The sequence below is a fragment of the Anolis carolinensis genome, unplaced genomic scaffold, assembly GCF_035594765.1.
Source record: "Anolis carolinensis isolate JA03-04 unplaced genomic scaffold, rAnoCar3.1.pri scaffold_10, whole genome shotgun sequence".
Lineage (NCBI taxonomy): Eukaryota > Metazoa > Chordata > Lepidosauria > Squamata > Dactyloidae > Anolis > Anolis carolinensis.
In genome coordinates this window covers 11,843,802-11,869,894 of record NW_026943821.1, presented here as the reverse complement: position 1 = coordinate 11,869,894, position 26,093 = coordinate 11,843,802, and the positions used below count along the sequence as shown (strand labels likewise).

The 26,093-nt window shown below is 42.7% G+C and overlaps 1 protein-coding gene across 3 annotated transcripts in view; it reads right to left on the bottom strand.

The window, feature by feature from the left end:
- The window catches only part of LOC100562035 (leucine-rich repeat and fibronectin type III domain-containing protein 1-like protein), a 131,005-nt gene that overhangs the window by 98,200 nt on the left and 6,712 nt on the right, over positions 1-26,093 (bottom strand). The window lies entirely within an intron of this gene.

The window sequence follows — 26,093 nt, the reverse complement described above, 5'->3', positions numbered from 1 at the left end:
CCGCCCCCGCTACCTTGCTCTTTAGCTCCAGACGTGCAGCCTCCTTAATGTGCAAGGCAGCTAGGGAAGAGATGGCACTCCCAGCAGCAGAAGACTTGCTAGAGTGGCTATGTTTAGATGATGCACACTCCCTTAGTTTAGATACCTGGCTAGAGCGGTTGGACTTAAGACTAAGTGCCACAGCAGGTGATTTTAAAAGATTGGTCTCATGGCTGCATAAGGAAGACTGATTTCCTTTTGGCTCAGACCTTAGATTAACAGGTGGAGAACTAAATTCCAAGGCATCTAGAATTGCCCTCACCTTATTTTCTTTCTCATTAGTGTCAGCTAAGACACTCACTATTTCTAACTCTGAATCCTTGGCGTTAATGCGCTCGAGGACCTGGACTATCTTAGACACCAAACCCCTCCAGAGACCGAAGGTCTTTTCAAGGTCGGTCTGTAATATGGATGGCACCCTTGTAATACCCAAGCTCTCAATTCTGTCCATCAATGTTACAATTCGCTCCCATGCCGAACCTAACCTCACATGGAGGAGCTCCTTTTCATCTATTAGATGGGCTAGCATCTTGGCTGAAGGGTGCTTTATCCTTTGGGGCCTTTCATTCCTACTTTCAGCCTCAGAAGGAGGTATACCATCTGTATCATCTTGAAATTGCATAGACATTATGTATTCTTAATAGCAAGTAAATTTACAACAAAAGCAAATACAACATACCAGCAAGTAAATTTACAATAAAAGCAAATGCAATATATAATACAATGCACAACACTTAACCATAGCAATATATATCACTAAGTAACTATACTTTACAAAGATTGTGACCTTTGGCGCCAGACTTTGGTGGGCAAGCTGCAAAATGTCAACTGACAGCAACTTGCCACTTGATACCTCCCTTGCCCGAGTGACGTAAACTGCCAAAATGGCGACTTCGCCAAATTTTCAAGCACCTCGAGCTCTGCGGCTCGAGGCCTGCCGCCGAAGGAGCACCGAGGCTGGCTTTGGAAAGGAGGAGAGAAGAGACGCCTCCTCCCCGCTGTGAAGGGAGGTCACCACCGCAGGTCGATGAAGCAGGTCACCACCGCAGGACGATGAGGCAGGTCACCACCGCAGGACGATGAGGCAGGTCACCACCGCAGGACGATGAGGCAGGTCACCGCCGCAGGTCAATGAGGCAGGTCACCACCGCAGGACGATGAGGCAGGTCACCACCGCCGGACCATGAGGCAGGTCAAAGCCGGCCGAGTGCTCCGGCCGAACTCCTGATGAAGAGGCTGTCAAAGCCGGTTGAGTGCTCCGGCCGAACTCGCAGCAGCGTTGCCAGGCCTGTCCAGGTTCTAGCCTGGTTCTGGTGGGCTCCACACCTCAGAGCCAGCCAAAGAACTGTCGCTGGTGCTCCGCGGCTCGAGGTCTACCGCCGAGGGAGCCCTGGACGTTGCTGGGAACTGCACAGCCTGTGCAAACCCAGAAAGCCACTGGGCCACGTGCGCACACGCGAGCCAAATAGCAAGGAAATAGAGCCCCACTATTTGACTCCTTCGGGTCTGAGAGCGGGCTCCACTGCCTCAGACGCTGGTAGAGTCTTTAGGTATGCAGACTGAGCTCAGGCGGAAAAGCCGCAGCCTATACTAAAACTTCCTAAACTATAAAAAACTATAAAGCCGTGCAAGCTAGCTGAAGCGGAAAAACCGCTGATCTACCTCAAAACTGTGCCGTCCGCCGGACAATAAAAAACTATAAAACTGAAACGTGCTGTCCTTTATCCGGGCGAACTGCAAATCCCTATAAGCTGTCCTATAGATATTGAACGACTGAGTCTGGATAACTTCAAAAAAGGATGTTTATTCATACAAGGTTGTAAACCTGGCACAGATCTTAAAGTTGCAGAAAATGAAACAAATTTCTATAGGTTTTAGTCACAGAATTATCCCTGGTTCCAGAAGGCAAAAGTGATTATAAAACCACTATACCCTAATCACGCTGCCTATATTAGAAGGAGAAACTCTTTCCTTCCCTATCTTTACAGCAAAGATTAGTTCTAGAAGCGATGGAATAACTCTGCTCCTCTAACTAGATTTCCTATTCCAGATCAATATAATTCAATACTTATCTAATTTGGATAGGCTTAGATTGGCCTGGTTTTGAGGATGATTTGTCCCAGTTAGCCTTGCACAGCTCCAGCACGTTGGAAGACTATAGCCAGAATGAAACTCTAAAATGGAGACTAGACCCTGGTAAAAAGGGCGGTCCTAAGATGTTGCACTCTTTGACCAATCACTGCAAAGAAAACTGCAGCCAGCTCTTGCAGATTCCAAGCCACCTTTCCTAGGCCTTTGCAGCCAGAGGCTCAAACAAAATATAAAGGAGGGAAAATAAACAAACGACCAATAGGTAAGGCAAACCATCGTCCTGGGGGACGGAACAGGCTTAGGGTCAGGGGATATTACTTAGTTTAGTACAATATGATCCCCATAGCAGTGAGGGATCCATTCCAGGACTTCAGATGAATATACAAAACCCTATTGAACAACCATAGTATTGCCTGAAGGATCTAGAAGATGACTGTGTAAACAAAACCACAGATACCGATGCTACAGATAACAGAGGTTGTATTATATACATAACTAAACAGCTCTAGGATCTTGGCCAATAATTTTTAAAAGGCAAAGTCCTTAATCTTAGGGAGGCCCATACCTTCAGAGTGTCTGGAATCTCATTTGGAAGGCAAAGCAGGAGGGAGAATAATAGCTATGTTTTTCATATAACGTGTATTCTTTAAATATAATTTGGGTTCGGTACTTATGCATTTCATATTATTGCAACTGCTGTGTTTAATCTCTATGCTGACACCATGGTATTTTTACACTTGAGCAATTTGCAGCTGCCGCTAATGGTTTTGAAGTTGGACTTCATTATTTATTGAAATGTGGACACTGTGTTTATTGAATGATTTTTCTTTCCTCCCCTGAAATGTTTACTGAACAGTTGTTATGTTTTGGTATGTACTGTTCTTATAGCCGGCTTGTGTTCTAAGTATTGGGAATGACTCTAGGCATACATTTTATGCTGCGAAAGAACACTCTCATGAAAACCAGATCTCGGACATAGAGAGAGCCATTCTTCAGAGCCTCAAGGTGCTGTATTGCCAAAGTTTAGCTCTTTCAGAGCTCTTCACAGGTTTTCCATGGGTCACATATTCCCACCCATGCACTTACCCACATAAAATCAGTGATGAACACTGGCGGGTGGGGGTGTTGCCCATGCCTTTCATGAACCAAATCCATAATTCCAGGGTACAATACATTAGAGATGATGCAATATCACTTTCTATCATTTCTCATATATTGCCCAGGAAGGTAGATTTGAAGACAGCTGGGGCATGCATAACACAGACTTCATATTTGGGGGCGATTGGTGGTGGTGGGGGGCATTTTCAATAAAAACAATCAAGGCATTTTTGTTAAAAACTGGGAGGTGGAAGGTTTTGGGATCTCTAGAGATGCTTTGAGGAAACTACAGAAATGGAGATTGAGGCTTCATATAACTGAAAGACTATCAAATCTAATCATTTATTTCAGTCATAGACTACATTTTCCACAACCCTGGCTCAATGGAATGGTGCATCAAGTATTGTCAATGGGCCGGTTGCAGCCCACAGGGTCACTGAAACCCATGAGGTGTCAAAACATTTTCTCAAGATTTTTTTTAAAATGTGTTTTCCCAAAATGATCTCTAGGTGCTCAGAAAAGTTTCCAAACATGCCTTCCATGTTCCTCAGGACTTCATCCCATTAGGGGTGGAAAGCAGGGGGAATCATCTTCTTACCATAGTATTTTGTTCTGTTCTATTTATAAGGAAAACGGAGACTATATTCACTCCCATCACAAGCAATGTACTTTTGTCCATTTCTGCAGTAATCCTCTGTGTTCTGAGCTATGACACATGCAAGTGTAGTATATTTATTTATTTATTTGGGACATTTCTATACTGCCTTTCTCCGAATACCCAAGGCAGTTTACCCCCACCCATTCCTCATTCTTCTTCGTTGTCTTTTACAAAAGAGAAGCTCTGCAATTGCAGAAGTCCCAAATCTAGGTCTAAAAAAAAGGGGGGGGGGGCTATAGCCACAGGAAAGCGATGATATAACAGAATTGCTCAATTCCTGGTTTATACATTATTTTTTTAAAATTACCGTTAAAGTTTAATGCAAGAGGATTACTGGTGAGAAAAGGAGCATCAAGGCTCATTTCAAGAGTGCCCACACTAAACTTTCCAAGGAGAGTGCGTGTGTGGCCAGTGTCTCCAGCCAAGTGCTTCTTGCTCTAGAGTAGAAACAGCAGCTGCCAGGTAAGAAGAACAGAAGCCTCCTTAAAGCATGCGGGGAAGAGGAACCAGTGGGTGGGAAGCCCCCTCCCATTAATGGTCTGATTTTCGGGGTCCCAAACTGAAAACAAATATCTATCCTTCCAAAAACAGATCACTGCCCCCACCAAAAGCAGGAACATGAAACAGGGCAAGGTTGACCCTGAACGCACGTCTAATTGCTATCCAATTCCTAAAACATCAGTTTCTACACACTTGAAACACATTTTTAAAATAGTCCCATGGGGAGCTGCCAGAAGTAGTTTTTGTGTCGTATGATGGGCTCCGTGGGACTCCGTCTTTAAACTGTTTTAAAAGGGTGTAGAAACAGGGGGGAATCCTGTGTCCGATGATGTCCTCGGAGATAATTTAGGGACAACCATTTTTTTCAGAGTGAGTGCAGTGGATAGCGTGGCCTTCAGAGGTCTCCTGAGGGATCTCATACAGCCCCATGCCTTCCACATGGCCCATCCCTGGTTTAAAGGGGCATTCCCAGCCTGAGAACTGACCTTACTTGACACAAAGTATCCACGTTCCTCTCCTCTTCTGGAGAACAGTGAGGTGGGTAGTTTGAGGAAGACTTTGCCTTCATTGGGTGTCTATGGCACTCTGGAATACCCGTCCTTTCTTATCCCTTACTTTTAGTCTGCTGGTACTCCCTAGAAAATGCCTTCCCCTGGATGAGTGAAATCCTCATTCTTCTCTTTTTTACTGATGGTTTTATTTGTCAGTACTACAGAAGAAAACTCTATTTGAAAGGAAAGAACTGACAAAACTATCTGAGTATTCCTTGCCTTTAAAAAACAATGAAATTCATGGGGTCTCTAGAGGTTGACAGGCACATATACGTACACTAGGCTTGATCGATCCACGAAAAATTTGATTCTAAACTCGTTTCAAAACTAGAGGGGGGCAGCTTTTCGTTTCTGATGGTATTTCCGAATTTGGCCCCCCCAAAAATTCGAAATTAACGAAAATTCGTTATTTTCTAAATTAATTCGTTAATGGCGGACGCGCATGCGCAATTCCCAAAAACAGCACAGAGGGAGAGGACTTTACAGGACTCTCCCACCCTCATTTTTTGAGTGATCTTCTTCCAACTTGGTACAGTGGTAGAACACATTTAACACTGATAGCTCACCAAAATTTGGAACGTTTCCCTTATCCTCTGATTTTTGGCGAATTTTCATAGCTTTTATAATAAACCATTTTTTAATAATTGCAGAAATCTGTTCCTGGTTTGAAAGTCTTATTTCCTGTTAAATTGGGTTGTCTTTACTGTGAAAGTCATTGTTCTACTTCAGAAACTTTGTTTTTGTGGCTGAAACTTTGTTAAATTGGTGTGTGTGTGATATATACTGTGTATATAGTCCCTGCATAATGTGTGTGTGTGTGTGTGTGTATATAGGTAAAGGTAAAGGTATCCCTTGACGTTAAGTTCAGTCATGTCTGACTCTGGGGGTTGGTGCTCATCTCCATTTCTAAGCCCAAGAGCCAGTGTTGTCCATAGACACCTCCAAGGTCATGTGGCCGGCATGACTACATGGAGTGCCATTACCTTCCCACCAGAGCGGTACCTATTGATCTACTCACATTGGCATGTTTTCAAGCTGCTAGGTTGGCAGAAGCTGGAGCTAACAGCGGGCACTCACTCTGCTCCCGGGATTTGAACCTGGGACCTTTCGGTCTGCAAGTTCAGCAGCTCAGTGCTTTAACACACTTCGCCATCGGGGCTCATGTATATATAATATACATACACATACACACAATGTGGAGAATATGTGGAAAGGTAGATAGATAGATAAATTGGGAGCCACAGCGAAGGCACCTTCCTGGGAGCAAGGTCTAATAATAATAATAATAATAATAATAATAATAATAATAATAATAATAAATCCCTTACAATATCCAAGATGGCTCACTGCTACAGAATCTTGGGAGGTTTAGTTTGATATGGTACCATTATTGGCAGAGAAAGCTAAGCTGTAGGAGTTGAAATCCAATCATTTATCCTCCCTATAGAATCAATTTTATATGCATTTTTAGCTACAGAAAAGCTAAAATCAGGACAGTAAAAGAACAACACCCAGAAAATGGGAATTCCAGACAGGAAACAATCAGGGCCAGCTAATACCTCCCAACAAAGGATTCCCCCAGGTAGGAAGCAGCCAGGCTTTGAAGCTGCAAGGCTATTCAATGCTAATCAAGGTGACCAATTGCAACATTCACACTTGCCTCCCACAGACAAGAGTTCTTTCTCCCACCCTGGACCTTCCACAGATATATAAACCCCACTTGCCTAGCTTCGCACAGACGTCAAAACCTCACCGCCGGGCCCCTCTCTGTCTCTCTCGGTCTCTCCATTCCCGGCTCCATCCGCCGCCTTCCCGCCTCACAGAGAGACACCAGGCCTGAGCTGAGGCGAGGCGGCGGCGGCCATTTCCCCCCTCCGTCTTCCTCCTCCTCCTCGGCCTCCTTCCCCCTCGCCCCCTCCCATTGGCTGAGCCCGTGACGCCCCTTTTGCTGAGGGGCAAAAGGAAAGGGCCTGAATGGTGGGAGTTTGGGTGATTTGCAAAAGCTTTTTTTTCCTAACGAAAAAAACGACGACATAACGAAAAACGGCCTCTCGCGATTCGAAACCGCGATATCCAGACGTGTGGACAACCAATGCTTCAAAATTGCTTCAAAACAAACGAAAATAACGAATTAATAACGGTTAACGGGGAAAACGAATTATTTGAGCAAGCCTAACGTACACAAACTCACACACTAAAGTTTAATTGAGTGTTTGGGGGCACTAGTCTGGTTCCAAACCCACCCACCCTTATTTTCTTCAAAGAAACTGTAGCTTCATCTTATCTCCTAAGCGTCTCACAGCAAGCGAACAATTTACCCATCTGAAACAATGTTCTCACTTACAATGTAATGCACGTACACAAAAAGAAAAAGACAGAAAACAATACAACATTGATCAAAATATTTAGGATAACCCCAGAGCAGCCATCAATTCAAACAGCAACGAAACAGATACGCCTAATGCCTTCAACAACAAAAAAAGGTTTATTTTTTCCCATCTCTGTTCACCAGGCGATAAATAAGACTGAACTAGTAAATGAGGGGAGAAAGAGGAGAAAGAACAAGCTAGTTTTCCATATGAAACAACCTCGGAACCAACCAAAGGCCCCCCAGCTTTTGCCAGCTCAAAATCCTGGGATGCTAGAATATTACAGGGAAAGGCCTGCACAGATATCCCATAAGCGGTAGGATTGCTCAGTACGGGAGAAGACTCTTGTGTGCCTTCAAGTCCTTTCTAACTGCTGCTAACCCTATATTTAAGATATCCAGAGACAGGCTGCCTTTGCATTCCACTGAAGTGTGAGAGAGTGTGACTTGCCCTGTGGAGATTTGAACTTTGGTATTCGGGGTCATAGTCCACACTCAAGACACTTCATCATGTTTGCTCTCATGGACCCTATGCTTCTGTCCTAAAACACCCATGTTGCAAATCTTGCAAAGGGGTTGAAGATCCATCACTACTCAGCACTAAAAGCTGGAGCTGGAAAACAAATGGAATCCACTTCAAATATTTTAACACGGGAGTTCCATGCTTGCCTGCAATCTCTCTCTTTCAAACACAAACACACACACACACACATATATACAATACACAAGCGTACACACATATATACAATACACCAAAAAAATCGTGTTGCAGGCATGGACACCTAGAGGTTCTGCAGACACAGTGGGGATATAGATGAGTTCCCTTTTCGATGAAGACACCAAATGAAGTGTAGCAGGAATCCTTCAAATTGAGATGGTGCACTGCTAGGCAATTTCCAGTGTTAAAATTGGAGAGGGTGTCTATACCTTTAATGGTTGTGCAGAACAAGGAACTTTATCTTGTGTGACCTCTGAAATCCCCTCTTCAACACAATAATTAAAGGAACAAGAACCCTCTTTGGTTTTCAGCCTGGCTACTTTACCAGTATTGCATGGAGGAGACACATGAAAGAACTGAGATCATACCAGTTCTGAACTGGGATCATACAGAACTGGGATCATACCTGGACCAAATTCATCTCAGTTGGGACCTCCAAAGTATATGCAGCCGTTGCTTCCTCTCTCACTTACTCTCCTCCTGTCAAACATGGTGGCGTATGGATCAAGACTGGCACTTAACCCAAATAGCAATTTCCACTCCACCTCACTTATTACAACCCCAGTTTACTGTCACGATTCACAGTGGGTAGTCTCTCGTTGCTCTGCAGGCAGAAGTCAGACAGGAATTAATGAAGGAGGCCGGCCTGCTATTGTCGATAATCCATGACAAAGGGCGGCCAACCTCCTCTCTCAACTCCTTAGATATGGGAGCAGGAGTTGGTCAGATAATGACCCGTTCTGCACATCTTCCAACTATCCCAGTTTGGCAGGGACACAGCTCTCACTAATCCTCTGTTCTTTTAGTTTTTCAACTACTTCAGTTTCTCCTCTCTCACTTTCTTCTTTTGTCCCTGAGTTATTTCCATGGCTGCAAACTGGGTTCACAATGCAAACATTGTTTACACTCCATTAACTCAGCAGGGAGGCCCATTCAAAAGTACTGTAAATGGCTGCATCCTCTCTCGGCTTGTCTGTTTTTCCTTATAAATAGCTTTTTGCCCCCTTGACCAGACACTGATGTTGCTTGGCTTTAATGTTGCATGTGTGCTGGTTCTATCTGTGAAATGTTGGAGAGTATGTTTTATCACCTGGCAGCAGTTCCTACTGCATGATATTCTGCAAAACTCATTGTCACCTACCTGTGACAAAACCCATCCCCTGCTATTGATGAAGAAAAAACTGTCAATAGACCCTTGATTCAGCCATGGTGTTACAACTTGCCTAGGCAATGATCTCCTGATCCATTTCTGAGCTGGCATTTTTTTAAACCATGTCAGAAGCGACTTGAGAACATACTGCAAATTGTTTCTGGTATGAGAGAATTGGCCATCTACAGAGACGTTGACCAGGGGATGCCCGGATGTGTTACCATGCTGCTGGGAGGCTTCTCTCATGACAGCACAGAGATGAAATCAGGAGGATGGGATTGTTCTTCTCAAATCTGATCTAATTAAAAAAATAACAAACTTTACTGCAGTTGTGAAGTTGTTTCTAATAAAACAATAATAAAATAATAAAACTCTGGAGCATTGGAACTGAAGCTGGGAGTTCAGCTGCTACCCAGACCACAGAACTGCAAAGCATCACAGTCATATAACCCAGAACACCAAGGCAGATAATCCACAATATCTGCTTTGAACTGCATTATCTGAGTCCACACTGCCATATAATCCAGGTCAAGGTGGATTTTATGCAGCTGTGTGAAAGGGGCCACAGTAGCACAAACACTTAAATAAGCACAATAATGAGTGTTCTCATACTGGTAAATTACCTGGGTCAAAAAATGGTGGGATAGTGGCTTCAAGTAGTAAAGTTCTGAGTTATAGGCAGCAAACTGGCCATCTCTGGTCTGAATACTAAAGATGTGCATTATTTTCATTAGTCGTCCTAAATTGTATAATATTTGTTAAATTTGTACTTACAAAGTGATACCCAACACATGGGCGTAGCCCATGCCAAAAACTACATTTTGCACTTTACTCCTTGTTGGAAGTAATATGATTTCCTACCCCATTCCAATTCTCTTAGAGAATGTTTCAGCACTTTGTCCATTTACGCTCCCAAATGGCATTACAATACATATTTTGCACTTTTGCCTAGACTGCCCTCCCATTTTATTCACTTTCACTAAATGGTGATTTCTGCATTTTATCATTTTATTATTACACTGTTTTATGATAGTACTACATTGCATTACTATGGTTTCAATGTGTTTTATATTATCTGCTTGAAAATGTTGTTTTTATATGTATTTAATTTTGTTTATTATTTGTTCTTTGGGCCTGGCCCCATGTTAGACGCCCCAAGTCCCTGCGGGGAGATGGAGATGGGATTAAAAAATAAAGTATTATTATTATTGATTTCTATTTGTTACTATATGAGAGGCATTCAATGAGACAGCTGTGATGACTTTAAAAAAAATTAAATCCCTATAATCAGTAGATGGATGAATATTTCTGAAAGTTGGAAAAAATGATCCCCTGTTATCTTGTGTAATTGTATAGAAAATTCAAGGAGGTAGCTCCTGTAGATTTTTTTTTAAGTGTTGTTTATAAAAACTTTGAAAACTTTGAAAATTCCCCAAACATTCTGAAACATGATGTGCTTAGAGTAGTAAATGTGTTCTACCATTGTAGCAAGTTTCACCCCAATAGCTGTAAACATGAGGGAGAAAGGAGCCCCTGAAGGTTCCCCAATTATATGTGCAATTACTATAACGAAAAACTAACGAAATTTCGTTACTCTTGGTATAGTAATGAAGTTTTTACTAACTATACTTCAGAAACACTTTAGAAACAAAACGTCAGTCTCCCTAATTTTGTAATGACTTTTGAAACTTTTTTTGAATCGATTGCACATGCCTACTGTGTATATCCAACCTCTTTGCAGCTGTGTTGGCCAAAGGCACCAGCTTTTGTCAGCAAAGTCATGCCAGGTTTTTCTCACTAGGGATCTCCTGTTGGGAATTGCAGGGCCCTGCATCCTTCTCAGAAATATAGAGCAAAATGCAACTTCCACTTGAAAGGCAAAGTTTATTATGCAACGGTTTGTTTCTGTATTGTGTTATAAGACTGTGGCATAATACATGAATGCTTTTTTCCATCTCTTCACAGAATATGCAAGTAAAAGCTGTAGCAATTCACTTCCCTTGAGCCTTTAGTATAATGCAGATAGAATTAATGAAGGCAACCCATCAGGAAGTAGAAAATCTTTCAAGCAAGGTGCAACAATGGAATCAGTGAAGGAAAGGGCTTTGCTGAATGATCCATACATAGTAGGATCTTCTATTTGCATCCCCAAAGAGATCAGTGGAACAATACAGTGTGAGTAAGTTCCTTGGCAGCTCCATGGGAAATAAGATCCAGCAGTGACAAACTCAACCAAGGCTCGATCTACACTGCCCTATATCCCAAGATTTGATCGCAGATCATTTGCTTATCCCAGATTATATGGCAGTGTAAACTCATATAATCTAATTCAAAGCAGATAATCTGGGATCATTCTGTATCCTTGCATTTCATTTTTTCTGCCTAAGTGGATTCAGGGTTTTGAAAATTGAAGTGTACCTTAGATTTGATAGCACATTAGACTCAAGTAACTACAGGTATATTGATAAAAATATTGATATATGTATCTATATAGATATTAGTATAGATAGATATATAGATATATCATGGTGAACAAGTCTGAAGATAGTATTTGTCACCTAAAATAATTTCTAAAGCTATGCAAGAGGGAGAACTTTATGTAACACTATGTACTGTATCAGATCATTGTCATTCTTGATTTCCTTTTCTCAGTTCTTTTTATAGAAATGAATGTGTTATAGCTGGTTGACACTCTGGAGAATTAGTGAAGACAAAGTAATTTTCTCTGTTTTACCTACGTTGATGTTTTCATTTTTCAAAGAATATCCAAATGACTTTACCCCCTATTGCTCAAAATCTTCAGAAATGATACCTCTCTGTCCTGACGTAGGGCTGGGCAAATTGGCCGCTTCTTCCCACTGAAAACCACAAGCCCACATGGCTATAAGGCAAGGCTATGAAGCATCCCAGGAACAGACAGATAGAAGCTTTTGCCAGAAGCAAAAAAACACCAGGAGGGCAACGCCCAAATCCAAACAACAAGACCTGAGTTTATCGATCCTGCAAGTGAGAATGTCATTTCCCCACATGAGTCAAACAGAAAGTTCTTCATTTGGGAACTAAAGGCTTAAGACTGGCATGTTTGTTCTAGAAGAAGCTCCCGGTACCTTCCTATCTACAGATAAAACTTTTGTGCTCGCAACACTACAGAATTGACATTCAGACATCTCTGGTCAATTAGCCGAGGTCTTTGCGAGAAGCATCCCTGGAGCTGTGCCAGGCTGTAGACAGCACCTGCCAACAAGAATGAATTGGCAGTCATTTATCGATCATGCTTGGCCTCCTCATATGGACCCCTGCTGCCTCTAAGCTGCCCGCGTGCTTCACTTTTGTAGAGCCCTTGTTTCATCATTCTTGAGTGGTAAAGGTCAGACTGCCCCACAAAGAGTGAGCACATCATTTAAGGTGATCTTCAGAGTCACTGCAAGGCAAGAGTCACAAACCCCTTGTGATAAAACCCCAGTACAGTAATTCCTACAAACGACACAAAGGGGTAAGGAAGGAGTGGTAGATCTAGGACAGTGGTTTCCAACCTTTTTTTGACCAGGGACCACTTGACCAGGGACCACTCTCCAACATTAGTACCAAAGGGGTTATGAATCAATTTTTGGACAACTTTAGATTTTGTTTGGTTATTTGGGGTGCTGATTCAGAAAATTGCATTGGATAGACCACATCAGCTTTAGTTTCTGATACAGAACGTAAGCCATCCAGTAGTCTCCATCTGCTCACCCACAGAAAACCATATTTCATAATCTATCATGGATGTGGTCTAACCAATGCAATTTTCTGAATCAGCACCCCAAGTAACCCTAGGAACAGGCCTAAAAACAAAGTCAGCAAAGTGCCCCCGCTTCCAGGCGCCACATGGAATAGTTCTGCTCAGGGGAAGGAGGAAGAGGAGAAGCAGCAGTCAGGAGGTTTGTTGTTGTGCCTTTCTTGGGTAGTCAGCCACTCCCCTCTGACATCCCCGTTGCCTCAGCACTATAAGAGGGTCACTCTCGTTGCAATGGTGTAGTAATGGTGAGGCCGTGGACCATATTTTAGTTCTTGGGGACCACTTGTGATCCATGGACCACAGGTTGGGAATCACTAATCTAGTGGTTCCAGCTCTGTTTCATTGGAACCAACCAATTAGCAAGTGGCAGAAGATATCTTCCAACATCAAGGTTCTAGTTTTCAGGCTTGAAGAACTCAAGTTAATTAGTAGGTGGCTAGTGTGGCCACAAACCCATGGGAGTGATATCCACGAGCAATGATTAATATCCATCTTTTGTAAGAAGCTGCTGGAACAATAAGCATGGATCTGTAGGAAGAAGATCTGGGGTTCCCAACAGTCATACTAGATGGAGAATTACTCATTCTAAATAGTTAATGTATTAAGTTGAATAAAAGGAAAGTGGGGAGAGATACACAGGGCAAAAATGCTGTAGGATGCATAAACATTTGCATTTCCCTTGATGCCGAGAGAACCTCTTCCCCTCCTCCACAAGAGGAGCTCTCAGACATGCTATATTTTTATCTCAAGCTTTACAGCCACAGAAAAAAGAAAGAGCGAATCTGAGCAAAGCAAAATATTAGTAGTCTGTTCCAGTAAGAAAGGGGAAATGCACAGGACAAGAGGTCAATCTCTGCCAGGCTTTTTTAGCCAACCATTTCTTGGACTTCCTATAAACCTTTTGAAGAAGGATGCATCCTGGAAAATGCAGGGCCTATAGAAAGGACCACAAACTCACAAACATTCCTCAGAATTGTCATAGTTTCAGCAAGTTGGAAGGCATTCTAAGGGACATTCATCCAATCTTCTGCCATGGACAAAATCATATCTAAAGCATGCCTAAAGATTAAGGGTATCAAAAGGGTTTCAAATGGGGTTTATGACTACACCCCAAACCTCTTTGATTTCCTTCCAACCTTGCCTTCCTCATGCATCCCATGGTGGAAAAGCTGTCTACGATCCAAACCTAAAACTCCAAAATCCTATATTCACAAATCCCTCACAGGGAGTGTAGTGGTTTCTATAGCAAGCAGGTAGGAGGCAGAAGAGCGTGAGACAATGCTCAGTGCCATCTATCTATCTATTCATCTGTTTAACTCTATTTATAGTCTATCTGCCTCCGAAATGCAAGATTCAAGGTGGCTCACAATGCAGATTAAAATAGAATATAATACAATCCCTGTAACTGCAGGAGATATTTCCAAAACCACCTGTTGATACCTGAAACTGTGAATAATAGTGATGCTTATATTGTGACTATATTTGGCCAGAAGTATGCCATAGATGAGCACAGGAAGATCACTTCAATGTGTGGGCCTCTATGGTATCCATCTGCAAAGCGTCGCAGAAACAGTTTATTTGCAGACGGAATTCTAATTGTGTTTTTTTTTTAATACTACAGATTCTTCCATTGCGGAAGTACCATTTTGTGTGTGATAGTAAAATCTATATGCATACCATCAGCAACAATGCATTTTAAAATGCCATAGAGTGATGTAGGGGGTGTTTTGAATGGATTGGGAGAGGCAGCCTTCCGTGGTGTGATGAGTCAAAGCACAGTATTTTCAAATCATAAGAACTGTAATAATTAGGTATGATGAGGAATATGCATCCCATCTCAATAAAATATGCATCTAGTCCTTTAAAAATATGGGATGCATATGATATAAATGGATTATATCCCAATGTGATACGGTCCTGAGACCCGCAGGCGTTCACTCTTTGTCAAACATAGGTCTGATGCATGAATGCTCTTGTAGACAGCTTTGCTGAAGAAAGTGTGGGTCTCTTTGGATCACGTTCAGGACAACAAGAAATGAGAAGTGGGAGATAAAGGAGCGATATGGGGAAGGGGACACACCATGGCTTCAGCTGAGGCACTGGAAAAAGGATGCTCTCCAAATAGCAACATGAGGGATGCGGCTTGTGGGAGGAGCAGGATTCCTCAAAAGGTAAAGACAACACACAGTCTCAGCCACCGCTCTGAGAAAATCTATTCTGAGCGGAACGTAAAGAGCCTGCAATTTTCTAACCCAGAAATGGCTCCTAATTGCTGTGGGCAAGGGAAGCGCTGAAAACACAGTCAGAGGGGGAAATGGCTTTTTCCTGAACGTTTGCCAAGAAAGCGGTGATTTGCACAAAGATGCCAGAGCCGCAGAAGAACAGCGCGTTCCTTTCCTGAAAAGCAAGGTGGCAAGGAACGGGGAGCGGGAGCCATGGATTTCAGAAGGGGATCACCCTCCGGAAAGTGGGGCTGCCATGCCTCAGTGAGGTGGCCTCTCAGCCTCAGCCTGACCCCATCTGGGCTGCTTTATTGTCACATGTATCCTCGCCTTCTGCCCCACATTTTGCTCCAAGGCGGCTGGAAACATGAAATGGATGAGGCAGGCAGGGCTGCTCAAGACTCACCAAGACTCCTGTGTTTTTGATCTCTCCCCCCCCCCCCCCCTCCCCAACCTCAGGAATTATTAATCGGAATTGTACTGGATGATCATTATTTTGCAACTGCTTTCATCGTTACCAGTTTCAATTGGAAGATGATGGGTGGAGGGGATGATGATGTTGTAGTTGTAATGCAATGTGTTGTGTCTTCATTGCTTTGAAGAGTAGGGCCCCTGTAACTGTGGAATCCCTATATGCAGTTTCACTGATCACACCTGGGAGGAAATGATCTTTAGGAATTTTCAGGCTCTTCCAGGCAATTCTATGCTTCCCTTAATCTCAGAGTAACTCTGGAGGACCTAGCAAGTTCCTAGAGAAGAGATCTCTGTAGATTTCTAGGTCTTCTAGAGTGACTCAATGATATGCTGGGATCGGAAGTTGGGTAATTTAATGATGTTTGGTTGTATCTGCAGTTTCAGGTAACTGCAGTTTGTGAACATATCCTTCCTCCACAAGATATAGAGGTCTTACTATAGTCATAATTCCTACTGAACTGATTTATTTATTTATTTACAGTATTTATATTCCGCCCTTCTCACCCCGAAGGGGACTCAGGGCGGATCACATTACATATATAAGGCAAACATTAAATGCCTAAACATAGAACAGAGACAAAGACAAACACAGGCTCCGAGCTGACCTTGAACTCATGACCTCTTGGTCAGAGTGATTTGTTGCAGCCGGCAGCTGGCTGCTCACCAGTATTGACCCATTCTACTTCATCACCACCATTTGACATAAACAGCTCTGAGATCCTTGGCTGGAAAAGTGCAAGGAGAATTATATCCTTTTTCTTCCACCTGGAATAGGTTATAGGGTGGCCTAGACAGCAAAAGCTGTAGGTTGTACTTGACAACAGAGTTTATAGGAGGGACTGGGATAGACTGTAATCTTGCCCTTCCCTGAAGACTCCTGCAAAAGCAAACTGTTGCACAGTGTAAATATCTGTACATGGATATATGTCTCACTGGCCCTTTGCAACTCCCATGTAGAATAGTTAGATGCCAATTTTCTATGTGCAACTGCAATGTGAAATACATAATCACAAAGTGCAATGTGTCACTGAAAACTGAAATGAAATATGCCACTTCAATGCATAACATATAATGTGCAACAACCAGTGCCACGTGATACCTCAATGAGCAGTGTGCAGTCCATAACCACAAAGCACAATATTGCTGTATGTGTGATTCCGCTTCTACTACTGTCAGCAGAATATATTTATTGTATTCTGGCAAATAATTCACCTTGCATATATGACACAATTCAAGCCTGTGTATTTCCCTAACAGAACACCAGCCCAGCTCTCCCCATATAAAATCTTACAATCCATGAGAAAAGGAAAACACATGTTGCCAGCAGGCTCCATAACCCAACAATTGCTTTTTTTCTGAAGGGAACACCACCACTGAGTAGGAGCTTCCAGATTCACTGCCAAGAAATTCAAACAGCAAATGGTGGCTTCCTTTTCTGCTATCCCTTTTCTTTCCTTCCTTCCTATAGTTTGGAGAAGGAAGATGCAAGAGCAGCCTATTTTGCTTATTTTTTAAAAAATGAGGAAGTATCTGAAAGGCATAGATAGTAGAATACAAAAAGAGGGAAGATGGAAGCACATCCCAACTGCATCCCTGGATGCCCAGAAGCATGCTGGCCAAGAGCCAGCGGTTTTGACTTCTGTGCCATCCCTGACTCTCAGCACGTAAAGCAATGGACTGCAAGCCCTGCCCTGGCGTGAGCCGTAGGGAGCTGCTCTCATCAAAGGAGAGGCTTCGAACGAAGCAAGGCTCCCCACTGAGAAAACAGAAAGAGAATCCGATGGAACAGCAGGGCCAAAAGAGCACAGAGAGCATGGCTGCATCCAGCGTTTCTGGACCAATCGCTCTTGCAGCCTCCTGATAATTTGCTCAGTTATTCATGGAGAGCCACAATCAGAGCCCTCTATCAGCAGAAAGAACAGAGGGCAAGTGCCTTGAAAGAATCTTAAATAAAATCTGAGCAGTAACAAAAAGAAAGGACCACCAAAGAGCTCTCTGGTCTATTAGGACTTGGGCCAGATCTGCCTCTTCTTCTTATGATAGAATCATAGAGTTGGAAGAGACCTCATGGGCCATCCAGTCCAACCCCCTGCCAAGAAGCAGGCAAATTGCATTCAAAGCACACACACACACACATACACACACACACACACACACACACACACACACACACACACACACACACACATACACACACACACCCGTCAGATGGCCATCAAGTCTGCTTAAAAGCCTCCAAAGAAGGAACCTCCACCACACTCTGGGGCACAGAGGGAGTTCCACTGCTGAACAGCTCTTCACTTCTTCCTAATGTTCAGGTGGAATCTCCTTTCCTATAGTTTGAAGCCATTATTCAACATCCTAATCTCCAGGACAGCAGAAAACAAGCCTTCTCCCTCCTCTCTATGACTTCCCCTCACATATTTATAAATGGCCATTATGTCTCCTCTCAGCCTTCTCTTCTGCAGGCTAAACATGCTCAGCTCTTTAAGCTGCTCCTTGGAGGACTTGTTCTTTCCTTCCATGTTCTGATTTCTCTGATTTCTGGGTAGACTGGTTTCTGAGCCCCCTTCTGTGCTTTGCTCCTCATTAGGCACACTCACCTTTTTCTCCTTGAAAGGAATGATCTCATGCTCACCAACTGCCAAGAATTGACAGAGATCATTCCAATTAATCCTCTGCCTCCCCACTCTTTCCTTTAGTTTTTAAAATGTCCTAGTTTCTCTCTCCTCCTCCTACCTTCCCTCTTTGTCCTCTGCTTACCTCTATTGCTGCAAACTCAACTCAAATTGTCGTCTGCACTCAAGTACCTCAGTAGCAGGAAAAAGAGTGGATGGAATCTTGAGTGTAGACTCAGGCAAAAGCAATCTGCTATAGCCATCCCATCTCTATGCTTTCTAATTAATATTATTTGCCATTTTGATCACATTCTATTTGATTGGCTACATGTGTGAAATATTGGATGATATGTGATCCTTCCATTCATACTGATTTGAACTTGAGAAAGAGAATCCTACTAAAAAAAATGTTGTAGATCAGTCACCAGAGGCTAAGGGTTTAACTGATGATTTAGAGAAGATTGTGAGTTTTCCTGTGAATGGTTCAAAGGTGATTGTGAGCTTTCCTGTGGCACAAAGTGATGGGCCCTTAAGACTGGGAAATGATGGTTCTCTCTGTGACAAATTGGCTCGGTGAGTGCAAGGCCTCAGGGGCATTCAGTTGAGTTGGAAGTAGCAACAGCAGATAAGGAATCGAGGGAAGAGCTGAGTGATAAGGAGGATTCCCATGGGAACCCACCTGCAGTTACTGAGATCAACAAAAGTCTTCATTTAGAAATCAGTCAAAAATAGATTGCATAATTCAGAGAGATTACATGGAAAAGTTGTGAAATAAATTCATGGGAAATGGAATGCTTTCATGGGTGTCTATTAAGCAACAAATTGTTTACCTTAAGGTCAGTTCAGGCAACACTGAGTTAGAGTGAGAAGCTAAGCCTGAGTTCTCTTGTTCCTGCTTCAAGTCAAGCTTTGATTTTGGGCTTAAGTTCCTGGAAGTTTTAATGTTCCTATTCTTGTATTCATGTCTTACTAGTTATATCTTCTTGATTGTGAACTTAAGCTGTATCTGTGATTCTTGGCTGTTCCTGGACTTTGTCACCTTTAGAACTTTATGAGACCTTAGGATTATCATTTGGTTCTCACCTTTTGCTAAACCTTTTTGGTTTATATATCTTCCTTCCTTATTTCTGATTTTTATAAGCTTTTTATCTGTTTTTTTATATATATTACTGGACTCTTGTGTGGTGCATTGGTCATAGATGTTTCCAGGCCTGGGGTGTAACAAAAGACACCCAAAACAGCAGGTCACTGACTACAGAAAAGTTACAGACAGTTCAACCAACTCAACCCTTATTTTATTCTAAACATGGCACAACTGTATCCCCAGCGGTCACCCTTTCTAGCAGTAACAACAGAGGCAGGTTTGGGCTCAAAGACATTCAGAAATACAAGCAAAGCCTCACTGCTGGCCAAGATCCATTTCCTAACTGGCTATCAGATGTTCATTCTTCTGATTCTCTTTCAGATCCAACCTGCAACACAGCAGGACCTCCAAATCCCTCCTCCCTCCTCCAAACAGCCAGGCTCCATACTGTGCTTTTGTAGTACATACAGAGAGATTAAAAAAAGCAAAACAATGCATTGGTTGGGGTTAGAAAAATACACACAACATACTAAGACAAAACAGAAGTCATTTCCAAGGTTTAATGTTATGCACACAGTGAGATACTTTTGTATGGTCTAATGCATGCGCAAACAGAATGGAACACCGAGACCAAGTTGTGTCCCTGTTCTCCAGCCCCACAACTCAATGCCACTCGCAGAAGCCATTTTTGGCTGGTTTTCATCTGAAAATAGGCACTTTGGGGGCAAAGGTTGGACATTTCAGGAAGAATTGGACAGTTACATTGCTGCATTTGGGACCGAAAAATGTACCAAAATAACATACTGCAATTTGAGAGCACCACTCATGCCTTTTCCCTTTCTCATCCATCCTTTCTCAAAATGCCATTTAGCTTCACCTTTCTGGAGCAAGGAAAACAGGCTTTCTTAAGTTTCAGCAGCATATGGTCTATGAGTGCACATCAATGGGATGCTGACCCTGAAGATAATAAAAGATCAAAAACAAAGCCAGAGCATCCTCTGCAACCCCAACAGAGCAGTCCTTGAAATAAGAAAGCCTTGTTCAAAGCCAAGACAATGAGAACAGGCACAACTTGGCATGTGTTTGGCTTCATTAGGATCACTGATGAAGAGGATCTCAGGAACTTCTGGAAAGAAGAGTCACATTATTTTTTAAAAGAAAAAATTCTCCATGCCCTGAATAACCCCCAGGCATTGGAGTGTTTTGTTTGTAGGGCTGGCAGGCTGGACCAATACTGTTCAACTGACTGGCTGCATGCCCTCATGCAACCTCCCGCTCCAGCCAGACCCTCGCTTTCCCCCAAGCTAATAAGTACACAAGATGAATGCGGCATTCAGGGAAGCAGAAGCCAGAGGAAATGGGCTAATCGCAGGCAGGAATCAATCAGAATTAGGTATGTTTGGAGTATGCTGCCATTAAAAGCCCACATGGTCAAGCAAGGAAGCAGAGAGAGAGAGGAACTGGTATTGAAAGAGAGGGAGAGGAAGGGAGGGAGAGAGAAAAAAGCCAGCTTGTTCACCTCAAGTAGCCCCAGAAGCAGCAGACAGGAAAACATTTTTTCCATAAAAAGGGATGGAAGAACCAGTAAACCCTCTAGTTGCCCCATTTGACAGGGACAGCACTGATTATGATTAATTCTTTGTCATCCCATTTTTCAGCGGATTCTAAAACGTCTCTGATTCATTCTCTTCTGCCGCCTTGTCCCGTTGAGCAAATTGGGGATCTTATTTCAATTGCTGCAAAGTTCAGAAGTAATTTTGTTGGTGCTAACTGCTATCAAGTCAACTTTGACTCATGGTGATCCTACAAATGACAGACCTCTAAGGCTGGATCTACAAATTGTCAACGCAGATAATCTACATTATCCACATTATATGAGTCTACATTACCATATAATCCAATGCAAAGCAGATAATATGAATTTTATATGGTAATGTAGATGGGGCCTAAGACCCTTCTACACTGCTATATAATCCAGATAATCAAAGCAGATAATCCACATTAGCTGCCCTGAACTGGATTATATGTCCACACTGCCATACAATCGAGTTCAAAGAAGATAATCTGGATTTTATATGGCAGTGTAGAAAAGACCTTAGGGGCTTTCTACACTATGATAGAACCCAGATTATCATTAGGGGACTTCTACCCTACAATATAATCCAGAGTATCAAATCAGATAATCCATATCATCAAAGCAGATAAACCAGTTTGTCTGTTTTGAACTGAATCCAGTTCAAAGCAGACAATCTGGATTTTATATGGCAGTGTAGAAGGATCCTAAATCCTTCTGTCTTTAACAACCCTGTTCAAGTCTTGCAAACTCTGGGCAACTGCTGCTTCCTTGAACTAGTCTATCCACCTGTAATGCAATCTTCTACTTTTCCTACTGCCTTCTATCTTTACTAGCATTATTGTCTTTTCTAGTGAGTCATGTATTTTTATGATAGCTCAAGAGTACAATCATCTCAGTTTAGTCATCTTGGCATTTGTTAATTGAGGAGGAGAAAGAAGAGAGTGAAGAATCTCACCTTTCCCAGATGGCTCAGGCAAAAATAAACTGCTGCAGCCTCAGGTAGTTTGTGCATCCTTCCTCGTCAACAACTTTAGCAATCTTGACCACATTCAGATGTTCTTTGGCCACATCGTGTCCCTATTTTCATCTGTGAAATTTTGGAGGGCATGAAATGTTCAATTGAAATTGCAAGTAACTGCAGTGCTAAAAAAAAATGGGGACTGAAAGGCAATTTCATGACACGCCAATGTGAAGTGTTCATATTTGAAGTGCTGGAGAGTATGGACCTTTCAAGATTGGCAAAAAACAAAAACAAAAAACCTCCCAGCTCTCAAGCACTTTTTCAGCCTGGCTGAGAAAGCCAAGTCTTCAAAGTCACAAAAGACAAGGAAGAGATTAAAAGGCAGCAATGTAAACATTTGGGTTGTTTCTAATGCTGCGCGCTCTGGTTTAAGTATTCATTCTAAGCTTGAAAGAGCAGCATTAACATATTCAGGTTCAGAGGTTTCTGCATGACGGGTTCCTAAACTAGGCAGGAAAGCAAACAAACAGAGCCCAGCAAGAAGGCAGGACTGGCAAGGTGGCTCTGAGCCCAATGTGTCATTCAGGTGGAAAAAACTTCTCCTACGAACTATAGGGCACCTTTTGTAAACAAGAAATGGGCCCATAGGGACCAATGAAATATATGGAAGAGGGGAAGAAAGCAATTCTGTGTATCTCTCTGGGATGGGTTGCATCCAGCTTATGTACAAATCTCTGACCTAAGCCTCCCTGAGTCCCTTCAGGGAGATAGGGGGGGTTACAGACAAAGTGTTGTTGTTGTTGTTGTTGTTGTTGTTGTTGTTGTTATTATTATTATTATTATTATTATTATTATTATTATGCGGAGAAATGACCTAGATATGTAGATGAGCCCAAGGTGGGGGTGGCTGCTCAAAGGTGTGCCATATCTTGCCAACTGGGACACAATACAAGGACACAGTGGAAAAATGGCGACTACTCCGGGCAGCTGTATATCAATCTGCCCTCCATATAAGATGCAAGATATGTCTGTATATCAGCTGCTGAAGACATAAAACAGAAGTAGTTCATCTCATGTCAAAACTGTACAATTCTCCATTACAAGACATAGGTTGCATCCACACTGCAAAATTATAGCAGTTTTACACTCAATGCTATGGAATTCTGGGATTGGTAGTTTTATACCCTTCTCTGTCAGAGAGCTCTAATGCCACAACACTACAAACTCCAGTATCCCATAGGATGGAGCCATGACAGTTAAAGTGCTGTCAATTCTGCAGTGTGGATGGTCTCATAGTGATGGGCAACAACTAGAATGGCTTTAATAGTGGAGAATAATAATTCAAGGAAGATAAAGCTTTCAATCTCTTCTAGTTATGATAGCCATATCTTATCTCCAGGATCACAGGTAGCCTACTTCTATATATCAAATGCTGGGGAACCTAAGATGGCAGATGCACTGTTAGTAGGCTTCCTGTTAGAAACTCAGCTTTGCTTCTATGAGGACATAAAGGAAGCCAGTTTTTGTCAGTTCTAGTTCTGGGATTCTTTTGAGAATCCCAATCACTTCCCAATGATATTCCCAATCACTTTCTTGTTTCCCTTGGAAATGATAGGGATTACATCCTCCATGAGACAAATGGTTGAAGGATTTTTTTATCTTAGGGAAGGATGCATTCTCACTCATTTCCAGACCCAGCAGAATGCTGGTCCTTCCCTTCACCTTGAGTCAAGCTGGGACATAAAGAGAAGTGGCAATTAACTCAGTTTAAATGAATACGCCAGGCCAAGGAACATGGCACAGTGTCCAAGAGATAACAAGCATGGTTAATGAGCAATGTCAAGGTGGCTGTTGGAAAAAGAAAAAAATAAAGATCCTTTTAGAAAACAGGAATCTTGCCCAAGAAGGAGAACCAAAGAAAAGGACATAAACTTGAACAAAAGAAATGCAAAGAGGCATTTGGTTGCAAAAAGAGCTTTTGAACAGCACCATATTAAAACCCAAAGAAGGGTCGTTCATCACAGAGTGGAGAATTAAACTATGCTATTTGCTTATCACCAGATCGGGTAGTAGCCATAAACATGGAAGGTGACAAAAATACATGGAGGAGCAAATTACGAGTGGCTACTTGTTACTATAACTCTGGATTGGCTAGTAGAGTTGTGCTCAGAACTGTTTTTCTTTGTTTCGTCCATTCCTTTGTTACCTTCGGGAGCACATAACGGGAAGGCCCCTCCCTGTACAAAAATCAGCTCAATACGAAAGCAAGTGGGAGCTGATCCCAGCTCCTCGCCTGCTTTTCAAGAATATGTGGCGCTTCATCTCTCCTTGCCTTGGATGAAAGAGGGCATATGCCTGCCTGCAGCCAAGTGCCTCCTCTAGAGTAAGAATGAGAACATGCCTCCTTGCCTTGGAAAGAGATTGCGTGTTTGTGTGGGATGCAGGCCCAGAAAGCGCATGCCTGCCTGCAGCTGAGCGCCTCTCCTCTAGAGTAGAAACAGGTAAGAAGCCTCCTTAAAGCATGTGCCTGCCTACAGCAAAACAGCTTCAATGCCTAAAATGATAGGAAGAGGAGCCTGGGAAACTCCCCCACATAATGGGCCGATAGAAAATTGATCTTTCAGCACCCCAGAGTGAAAACCGATATCTGCCCTCTCAATTTCGGCTCCCAAAAAATGGATCAAGGCCTCTACCGAAAAACGGGGCACAAAACGGGTTAAACTTTACCCCAAAAGCACAACCCTATTGGCTAGCATCCTGCTGGTGACATTTGTAAGCATAATACACAATCATTTTGTTGCTGGGAGAGACAAAAGCTGCCAAGCATTGTCCAGTTATGTTCCTACAGCCAGGTACAATAACATCATCTTCTCTGACAATGAATCCCAAATTTTGGTCCTCCAGATGTTTTGGACTAACTTACTTGCCCAATAGTCAGAAACTCTGGGTGCTGAAGCTTAAAATAACTAGAGGACCAAAGTTTGGGAAACAGTGCTAAGGATCTCTAGAGGAGCCTCTGAACTTCCTTAATGCTTTCATTTGTCGTGCATGAAGCTGAAGGAATATAGCTGGAGTTTTCCTGGCTACTCGCCAATCTCCCTTGACTACTAGATGATTATATCTAGGGATAGGGAATGAAAAGGTAAATTCTCCATGTGAAGAGAAAGTATAGGACTGCCTTCCATCTGGCAGAACTTTATACATTGCCAGATCATGCAGGATCTCACTTTTTGTCTCCACTGCCAAAGGTGCCTCCATTGCTCATGTCCTTATGTGGGACTCTATAGGAAGTGAGGTTCCCTGCAAAAAAATAGTTGAGAATTCTTCCACACAGTGAATATTTTATTCAATATGCAGGTTTTCATCCACGAAGAAAATAAGACATTGAAAATTGTTCACACTTAGAAATCTTCTATTAGCTGTGTTTGCTTTCCTTGGTCACTTTGCCTGCCCATTTCTTTGGATATATTGCCAAAGTCTCAATGGAAGTTTAAGTTCTTGCAGTGTTGGAAATTTTGGGGGGGGGGGGGGGGGTGAAGAAAAAAATCATTGGGGGGGTTAAATTCTTATTTGGTGTGATGTCTTTTTTTTGCCAACCCCACTCTTCCTTTGCTACTTTCATATTAAACATTCTCTTGGTACATCTGATCATGTCCTACTGAAGCACATGGGAAGGATTCCTTCTCTCCTCTTGCACCATTTTGGAGGGTCTTTTAGTATGAACACTGTCCTTTCTAAGAGCCCTCCATGGCACCTACCATGATGCATGGAGAGAAAGGAGGAAGACCAGTGGCTGTTTCCTGCTGCTTCATGTCCTGCAGGCACATGCCAAGAGGTGGAGCAGGGACCTTTGCCATCCATGGCATGTTCAGAAATGTGAAAAATGTAAGAGGGTGTAAATCAAAGCACATACTCAGAAGCTCTTTGAAAAAGCTCTCCATCCCAAAGGAACCCCCAAGCTTTGCTCTTTATTTCCAACCAGAACTATGGCTGAGATAATTAGGCAAAAGAGAAGAAAGGTGAAGCTGCTGAGAAAGGGGGCCTTCAAAGACTCTCCTTCCCAGCTGAGGCAGCATTGGCACATTCAAGGGCAGTCCTTCCCTGTAACTGGATCCTTGAAAAGACTTATCCAGAAGGTTTTGAGGTATAAATGAATCAGCAAGATAGAAGCTCCCCACTCCAGCCCTGGTGCCACCATGTTGCTCT